Genomic DNA, 9437 nt, shown 5'->3' on the forward strand with positions numbered 1-9437 from the left:
TATCATTTTTAAAGGTAAAAGTCTAAAAAATACCAACCAAAGGATCTTTAAATAGAGGAATACAATACATAAAATGGAATTTATTCTTTCTTATCAATTCCACTCAAAGAAAGGTTGTATAATACTGTTGTTCAGTCAAGGCCTTTAGTATGAACCTTTATCTGCTCCATTTCCTGGTCAACTTCATTTCTCCCAAGTTCCTCTAATAGAGGAGGCAGAAATGATTATCTTATCCCCATCCGAACACACTGTCCAGATGGGATCCACCCTCCGTCATTAGAAGAACTTAGAGAAATGGAGCATTCAAGAAATGAAACCAATAAAAATGCCAAAAGGCATTGTGTATACATAAGTTGGTCTATTGTATCTTACCTATTACTCCAAACTTCAAACCGGATATTAAAGACTTCCAATAAAATATTATTCTAATAAAAAGAATATTGGTTATGCTTTCATTGATGTGATATTCAAGTCTTCATGGGATGCTTCATTTGTCAACATCAAGTAGGCATTGATGTGCTTTTGTGCTTTAATGGCTTAATCTTTATGGCTTTTGACCTTTTCTTATTTACTTACCGTTACAAATGCGATTTGGGAATTGAGAGTGATATCATTTCTTTAGACTATTATATATTGGTGAAGCACCTTTTCCCAATTATGTTTATAAAAAACATTATAAGTTAAAGTGAGTTAATCTTGAGAGTAATTTGCACGTCATACCAATGGTTATCTTGAAACATGCATTATCAATATGGTACCCACACATTCAAAGTAGATGAGACAAACTTTTTAAAATAAATACATGAATGGAAATTTCACTTTGATGTTGTGGGGAAGTTTTTCCCTTAAATTTGACACTTATTTTTTTCTGAAAAATTTATTTAGGCTTTGCACTTACTGTTGTAAACTAGAAGATATTTTACAATTTTGACATTATTAATTTACTTGTAAAAAAAATTACTAAAACAAAGGATGAAAAATATAGACTCGAAACCCAAGTCAATTCAAGTTTGTAAAACCTATTTGTATAGTTTTCTTGTACTTTTCATACAGATGAGATTTTATTGATAGCCATAACAATTTTCACATAGTATGAAATACAAAAATTTTGTGAAATTGTTGTCCATCTCATTATCTATTAGTTTAAAAAGTTCCAATTCAGCTCAATCCAATGTCCATATATGAATAGATTCGAATTTAGGCAAAATTCTTAACTTGGTAGACCATATAGTGGAGAGGAAGACCAAATTTAACATGTTGCAAATCCATGGTGGGTCTTCTCATTTATTGATTGATTTAACTAAAAGAGCACTTCATGTGGCTAAAATAGATAGCCCAACTCGAAAGCATCTCTTGATAGAATGAGTGATGATTGAGCCAATTTTTCTATAAATTTTGTTTTGATCCTCTAACAAGACTAGGGATGTAAATGAATAGCCGAAATCCATTATTGTATCCGTGTTCTATCCGTTTAGCTCTATCCGAATCCGTCCAAAAGCTAAACGGATACGGATACAGATAGATTATAGCTATTTGAAAAGCTATATTTACATATAAACGGATAAAATATTCGATCCGTATCAGTATCCGTATCCGTTTAGCACTATCCAAATCCGTTCAAAAGCTAATCAAATGTGGATACGGATATAGCATTATCTGAGCCAAATCCGATCCGTTTACATCCCTAAACAAGACTAAGATGGGGTAAGATGATGGAAAAGAAAATTCAGAATTAATGGATGATTTGGAGTATGCATTTTTCATATTTATATGGACTATCAAGAGTCATTCAAAGAGAGTTGAAAATATTTTCCATGAAGAATAGAATTAAGGACAAAATTTTCCTTCACCCATGGGGTAGAGAAATCTCTTATCCACAAGTGATGTAACTTTATAATAAGACTCTTGGGTCACGAAAATACCTCTCATTAATGCAAACGAATGATACGGACGAAGTGAGATGTGGATATTCTTTCTACACCCAAAGTGTAGAGAAATTTGGTCCAGGAGAGAAAAAAAAAATTCAATAAAATAAAAGATTAGAGTAGAGTAACAGGAAATGAGGAAAAAGATTAGAAAATGTCTTTGTCATGTATTAATCTAGAATGCTTGGTGCTACATTTCCCAAGCCCCACCTTATATAGTCATATGGAATGATGATTAATCGGTTGGTTATTGTCTATTTGGGATACTCTAGATCAACAACCTATTAATTATGGGCGACCTATGTCCAACCCTATGGCAATGGCATTAATTTTAGACTTTTAGTTTCCATCTTGCTTACCTTTTAGACTTTTGAAAATTTTCTACCCTTCTATACTTAAAAGGAGATATTAGATCGAAATAAAAAAATAAAAAAAATTTATATAATCAAGGTTTAAAAACCAAGAATTGGACACGGGATCCCCATGTACCATTGTGATTTAAATCAACTCAGAATTGGTCAAAAATTAATTGAAATCGATTAAACCCCATAAAATAGAATCGATAAGAAAAAGCAAATATTTCTATATATCTTTAATCTTTCATAGTTTTTTGGTTTTTTTTTTTTTTTTTTTTTTCTAAAAGGCTTGTGGATCTAGCTACAACAATAAGTTTCATTGGTTTTTTGTTATTTTATTGATTAAAAGCCGAAAAAAAAAATGAACATCTAAGGGTATCTTGATAGTTACCAAAATAAGTTTTGGGAATTGAAATTTATTAAAAACATGATAGGCCATTTTTATTTATTTTAAATTCATGATCATACTCGGGATGATGATGTGGACAACATATCCCACAAATTTGAATCTTAACCAAAGCGGCTCGTGGTAGTTATTAAAGTATGATGCCAAACCTTCCAAATCAACTTATGATAGATCCTTGTTCTTAGCTCGGATTGAAAGTTTTAGTAAAATTATCAAAATGTCACCAAAGCTGATCTGTATCAGTATTGAACCCGATCTTGTATCAATTGAACAATTCTAATTAGGAAGATCGAATCGGAATTTTAGAAACCATGGTTTAATTTTCCATTGTTATAAACCTTTGATTTTTCAACTACTTTCAAAAAGGAAACCACTTTATTATTAATCCGAATTGAAAAGGAACCCACAAATCTTATGTTTGACTCATGGTAGACACTTTCCAAGTTATACATTGATAGCCCACCAAAATAAGTTATTGGAGTCCACAAGCGTTACGGCATCAACAGGGTTTCTCCACATTTTGACAAAATTTAAAGGAAAAAATGATTGAAAAGTATTACCAACCAACTAACAAAGAAATTTGTTCAAAGAAATTATGGGAAAAAGATCTCTACTTGTTGGTGTTTCCTATCCCTTCTCACAGGGCATCGTGAGATGACGCCTTTATGACTCTATCTCCAGGGTATATACCCAGACGTGCTCATCCATTGGCCCAGGCACTTGTGTAGAGACTATGCGACCAAGTAGATTATATAACTAGCCCTCATATATATGGGGGAGGTTTCCTATAAGGACAATGTAAAAAAGAATCTGCATGTGCATGTTACACCAATAAAGGGTTAAAAAATAGAATCATGGTCAGGATAGGAAAAAGAGTATCAATGTGGGCTTTACTATTGTTTTCTATGTGAGAATGATATAAAGAAATATGTATAAGGGCAGCGTAACAATCTTTTGTTGGATTTTGTGTTTTCAAAAAGTAATTTCAAAACTTTCCTTTTTGAAATATAAGTTTCAAATATGAAAAACCCTTTCCCTCCACTTTGTTTTGATTTTGTTGGAAACACTTGTATATGTGTGTGCATGGTGGTTCGAACCAAGGACCTCTTGTATAAACTTGTAAGGAAACTTGAAAAGACATGAGAACCTCTTCAAGTTTAGTCCCACAGTGGTTAGGGACAAGTAGAAAAGTGAGCTAATATGAGCTCATGCAGCTTACAAGGGATAGAGGGTTCTAAGGGAAGTCTCCCTTGTCCCATGTGTGAGGTTGGAATCCGGGGTGCTTTTCACACACGCGCGCGCTCAAAGCCAAGCCTAGCAGAGCCGAGCCAAGCCTGGCGGTGGTCGTGGTCGAGGTCGAGGTGGGTGTGGGTGTGGGTGTGGGTTCATATGATGTATTCTTTTTGGTGAAGTACATGCACATCCACCCCTGATCCGAGATGGCATCATGCACATGCTCTGTAGTACTTATAGGCACATGCATATACATGCACCCATACGTAAGGACCTGGTATGTACACCTACCTATACATAGAGGGGTTTGTATATGGGGTGTACATGTCTGTACATGTACAGGTGTGTAGAGACACATCCTATACGTACAGGTACTAGTGGGCTTATAAAAGGAAATGGGCTTTGGGCTTCAAAAAAATATTCATGTAAGTGTTTCCAGTGCTCTGCAAACAGTGTGTTGTTTCCTTCTTATCTTCTTCTTCTTCCTTTCTGATTACTGAGTAATTACCTTTGGGTACTCCGTATTGTAATCACTCTTGGGTGCTGCCAATTGTGATTGAAGTGGTTTTATCTTGGAGGTAGAACGCCAAGGTCAACCCGGATCTGCACTAATAGGGGGCGTTCCATACCTTAAGGAAAGTACTCTCTGTATGACTCCACTTGTGTTCCTGCTTGCTGTTTTGGAAGAAACAAGAAGACAGTCATCGTATTGTAAGTTGTTTTATTTATGTATTTATTTTGTTATTTCATTCGGGTATATATATATATTTATATACAAGCAGATTCTGTCAAGTCTTATACCGGTTGCCTGGAATACTATTATCTAAAATCTTTTTACCCAAATTATAAATACAAATAAGGAAACTGAACTATGTTGATGTGTGGATTCCTTTGCACGTTTTCTCTCAAAACTGTACATCTCATTTTCTATTTTTTCCATTATAAATCTCTTCTACCAGACCATTTAAAGCCCGTGATGACGCTCACTGGTGCAAAACTACACACAAACGAAGGAAATCCTCTCCCGTGTAAATATTATAAAGTTTATCCGATCAATCCCATAAAGTGTCATGTGATATTTCAAATTAAGTTCAAATTTTATCAATAAGTATTAAGTAGACATGAAGGTTCACTCTGTTCATGACCTTTGTTTACCGGAAGCTACAGGCTGTTCACATGGTTCTTCTATTCAATAAATTTCTTTCTTACAAAAAAAAAACCCCCAATTGAAATTAATCAAACAACAAAACAGAACTTTGAAAATCCAGTTCTACAGAAGGACTATGAAATGTGCATTTGAATTCATGGGCAATTGAAAAAATCAAGGTGGATAGATATTGATTGAATTTGACAAGTGGCCAACCTAGACATCGCATCTTCAATGCGATAATAGGGATCATATCAATTCCCAAATGGCTTTATTATATTGGTTGACCAAATAAAAATTTTATCTGGTTGAATGAGGTGTCAATTTTCCTTTGGCTTTGTTTGTTTCAGTGTAAAATTTTACATGGAAAATTTTACGTGATAAATTTTACTTCGTAAATGTAAAATTTTACATGTTGAAAAGTTTTCTAATGTTTGTTTTCATCTAAAAACAAGCATTGGAATACTTTATACATGAAAAATTTTATAAGCCAACTTTTTTAAAGTGAATTTTCAAGTAAAAATTTTACGCCGAAGCAAACAGAGCTTTATGGATAATCTTTAGGGAAAAATTCATCTGAAAGACCTGTTTTTTTTTTGGGTAAGATTTGAATTGCCTATTACATGTATATGTGATGCTAATCAAATTGGATCATAAATGAATCAGAGCACTATTGAATTTGATTCAATTAGTGGTCCTTTTAATCAGATTAGATTCCATCCTTATCCATTTCCATAATCAAATCGGATTGAGTTTGGAATTCGGATTGTGGACCATACAATTCTGGAGAATTTTAAAGAATTAAGTTTTCCTTCACTGATAGAGTTGAGAGAAATCTCTTATTCTTTACTCATTATTAGTTAAATAAGTTTTAAACCAAATTTTTTTTAAAAAAAAAATCTTTTCTTGTGTCATTTTTGGAATTGATTTCAAGGACACGGTAATATTAAAAAAAAATAGAGAAAGTGTTTTAAACACATCTAAAGTGCATCTTAAATTTTTTTAAGCGAAAATTTTTAAAAACTTAAATTTCAAAAATAATTAATGGCCAGAGTTTTCCTTCAACCATAGTGAATAGGAGTCCATTCACCATAAGGCTACAAATGCGTGACAGGTTATTTTGGGAAACACATTAAAATCCTATAGGGCTTTGTGAACCCTAGGATGATGTGGTGAACTTTCACTCCATGGTGAAGGAAAAATTTTCCAAAATTAATTTAACATTGGGAGAGAGAATGTTGCTTAGTTGCACGACCCTTGCATTAGCGTGGGGGCCAATGAGAGAGCGTGCCAAGCATCCAACATGGGGGGTAGTCATTTGGCCACTACCCCTATGTCTGGGTGTAGGGGTGTGTGACCAAACTGTTGGGTAACCTAGAGGGGGGTGAATAGGTTACCACTAGTGGATTTTGCCTCTTTTTCGATTGGTTGCACACTTATATTAAATATAAAAAGCAGAAGTAAATGAGGCACAAGATTTATAGTGGTTCGGCTAACTTAGCCTACATCCACTCCTCTCAACCTTGAGAGAATTCCACTAGTATTTCCCTTTCAATACAATAGGTGGGGAAATGACACATTTACAACTCTTTTTAACAGGATAAGAGGATCCTTACAATCTTAGTTCCAGGACAAGAGTATCCTTTCAATCTCTTAAGGATGAGAGGGTCATTGTACTAATCTAAGTACAGTCTAGATTAATACAACAATGCTTTATCAAATCAAAAGCATAAACAAGTAAATACAATAGAAGTTTGGTATAAATACCTATCAAAGAGTAGTGACACTTTTACCCTTTGAGTGATGGTGCTCAATGATATGAATGAGAGTGATGCACCTTGAGTCTCCTAGATGACTCTCCTTGATGGCATGAGTTGGAGAGAGTGGAGAGTTAAGAGCTTGAATTGAATAATTTAGCTCAATGACAAATTCTCACTTTTGTACTTTCTCAAATGTACTATGCACTTTTTCTATAAAAAAGATGTATTTTGTTCATTGTTTGGATGTGTTTTATAAAGCCAAAAGTTGGAGTTTGTTTGTTCTCCAACGGATATAAAACTGTCATATTTTTAGATCGTGGTCGACCTATAAGGTTGTCGGTCGACCATCAAAAACTAGCCGTTGAAAACTAGCCGTTAAGCCCAAGTTTGGGGTCAGAGGTCGATTGTCGGTCGACCTATGGATCGACCTACAAGTGTCGGTAGATCGATAGATCTGTCGGTTGCAACCGACAGGCTACTGGAAACAGGTCTGTATTTTTTTATATTCTGTAGGTCGACCGACAGAGTCTGTAGGTCGACCGACAAACAGTTATCCTATTTTTTTGATTGTCTGTCAAGGGGATTTTTGGTCCAGCTTGCTTGGGGACTTCATAGGTTTTTGTCTAACACTTTAATGACCATGTTTTTTGAGTCTAGGGCATGGGAATGAGTTCCTCCTAGGGTCTCCTACATGTGAATGCAATGTGTGTGCAATGTGATATGCACATGTAGTGAAATGTGTTCTATTGCACTTGAATCTTCTTGGAGAGTCTTTGTCTTGTTAATTCTTGGCTTCCTTTAGACGATGTTCCTCAATCTTCAAATTTCTTCTTTTCCTTAACTCTTCTGTTGTGAGCTCCGTTGATCAAGTCTTTCCTGGATGCTTGATGCTTCCAACGTCTGACTATGAAGCTTGCTTAAAGATTGGAATATTAGTATTAATCTTAATGTTTGTTATCATCAAAATTAGTTTATGGAGGAATGTGTTTTCCAACACAAACAACGTTCTTTTTCCCTTCAATATTACAAAGGTTTAGGGAAAATGTTCTCCAAGTTGATGGGGGGAGGGTATGCTAGCACTCAAGTCGGCGGTTGACGTTTCAAATATTAATATGGGGAAAAGATCCTTGCTTGGTCATGCTTCCCTATGTCCCCTCACTAGGTACCATGAAATGATGGCCTTGCCCTTGGGTGGATACCAATGTGTGCTCTCCCATTGGCATCGATGTTGGTATTGAGACCATGTAACCAAATAAGATCTCTTGCCTTATTAATATTTAGTTAATAAAACATGGCAAGAGAGCTCTACTTGGTCGCATGGTCTTTACACAAGCGTCTGGGCCAATGGGTGAGCATGCCTAGGTATCTATCCAAGGGGCAAAAATGTCATCTCACGGTGCCTGTGAGAGGCCGTAGGAAACACCACCAAGTAGAGATCTTTTCCCATAAAACATTAATTAATATTATAATTTATATGTATATTGTTGTTTTTTTGGGGGTTGTTATTAATGTAACAAGGGTGGGTTATGTTTGGAAAAATAACAAAATGGTGAAAAAATCGATACAAAATGAGCAATGGACATTGAAGGATCAATTTAGTAGGGCAAATTAGACATTTCATTTTTTTTAATAAAATCTCATGTTGCCCAACCCCTCCTCCTCCACGAAGACAATGACCCCGACCATCACCTTCAGCACCATCTTCTTCTTCTTCTTTTTCCTCTCTCTTGTTGCCCAACCCCATCCGAGAGCAGCAGGTAAGCCCCAGTCCTCGAGTGCCTTTCTCTATTTCTTCTCTAATCTAGATCTTCCTTGCCTTACCAAAGAACCTTATGGATGCTTTGATACAACGGCTTAGCTTGCTTTGATTTCTTGGTTTGTTAGCCATTTCACACTTGCTGGTGAATAGAAAACCGACTGATGGGAAACAAAGAAATCTGTTTTGAGAGAAGAATTTGGGCAATGGAGATTCCAGAATTCAGGTTAGAAGGAATTTGTGGTTGTAGAGACAAGAAGCAGCTATAGAGAGAGAGACCGAGAGAGAGAGAGAGAGAGTCAAACTCATTGGCGGACAAATATTTTCTAGGATTGCTTAGAAAGTGGGCGAGAGCACATAAGTGCGATTTAGGTGTCAATGGAAAGTAATTAATAAAATTCAACCAATAAAAAGGAAAGTAATTAATAATTACATGGGAGAATGTTTTCTATATGGCAGCGTAGGCTGTACCAGGCTCGGTCATTGTGCCTCCCATGTGTCTAGGCGAAGGTTGTGTTGCGGCATATAGAATAGCACCCTTAATTACAATTTGGGAGAATGTTCTCTGTGCCACAGTGTAGACTGTGCCCAGGCACATGGGCCTGCCACTCAAAGGAGTAGGATGGTCAGTGCACCCACCCCCATGTGCCTAGGCGCAACCTGCGCTGCGGCACAGAACAGCGCCCCTAATTACAATTTATACGTATATTATAGTTTTTTTGGTTATGTAATTTTCAAATCTAAACATTTGAAATTCGTACCGTTTCGTTTCGGATCATACACAAGTGGATCTGCCAATTACACTGCATCACTGCAAAGTTGCCTGTTTTATTTAAAAAAATAATAATAATAAA

Source organism: Telopea speciosissima, chromosome 9 (assembly GCF_018873765.1).
Source record: "Telopea speciosissima isolate NSW1024214 ecotype Mountain lineage chromosome 9, Tspe_v1, whole genome shotgun sequence".
NCBI lineage: Eukaryota > Viridiplantae > Streptophyta > Magnoliopsida > Proteales > Proteaceae > Telopea > Telopea speciosissima.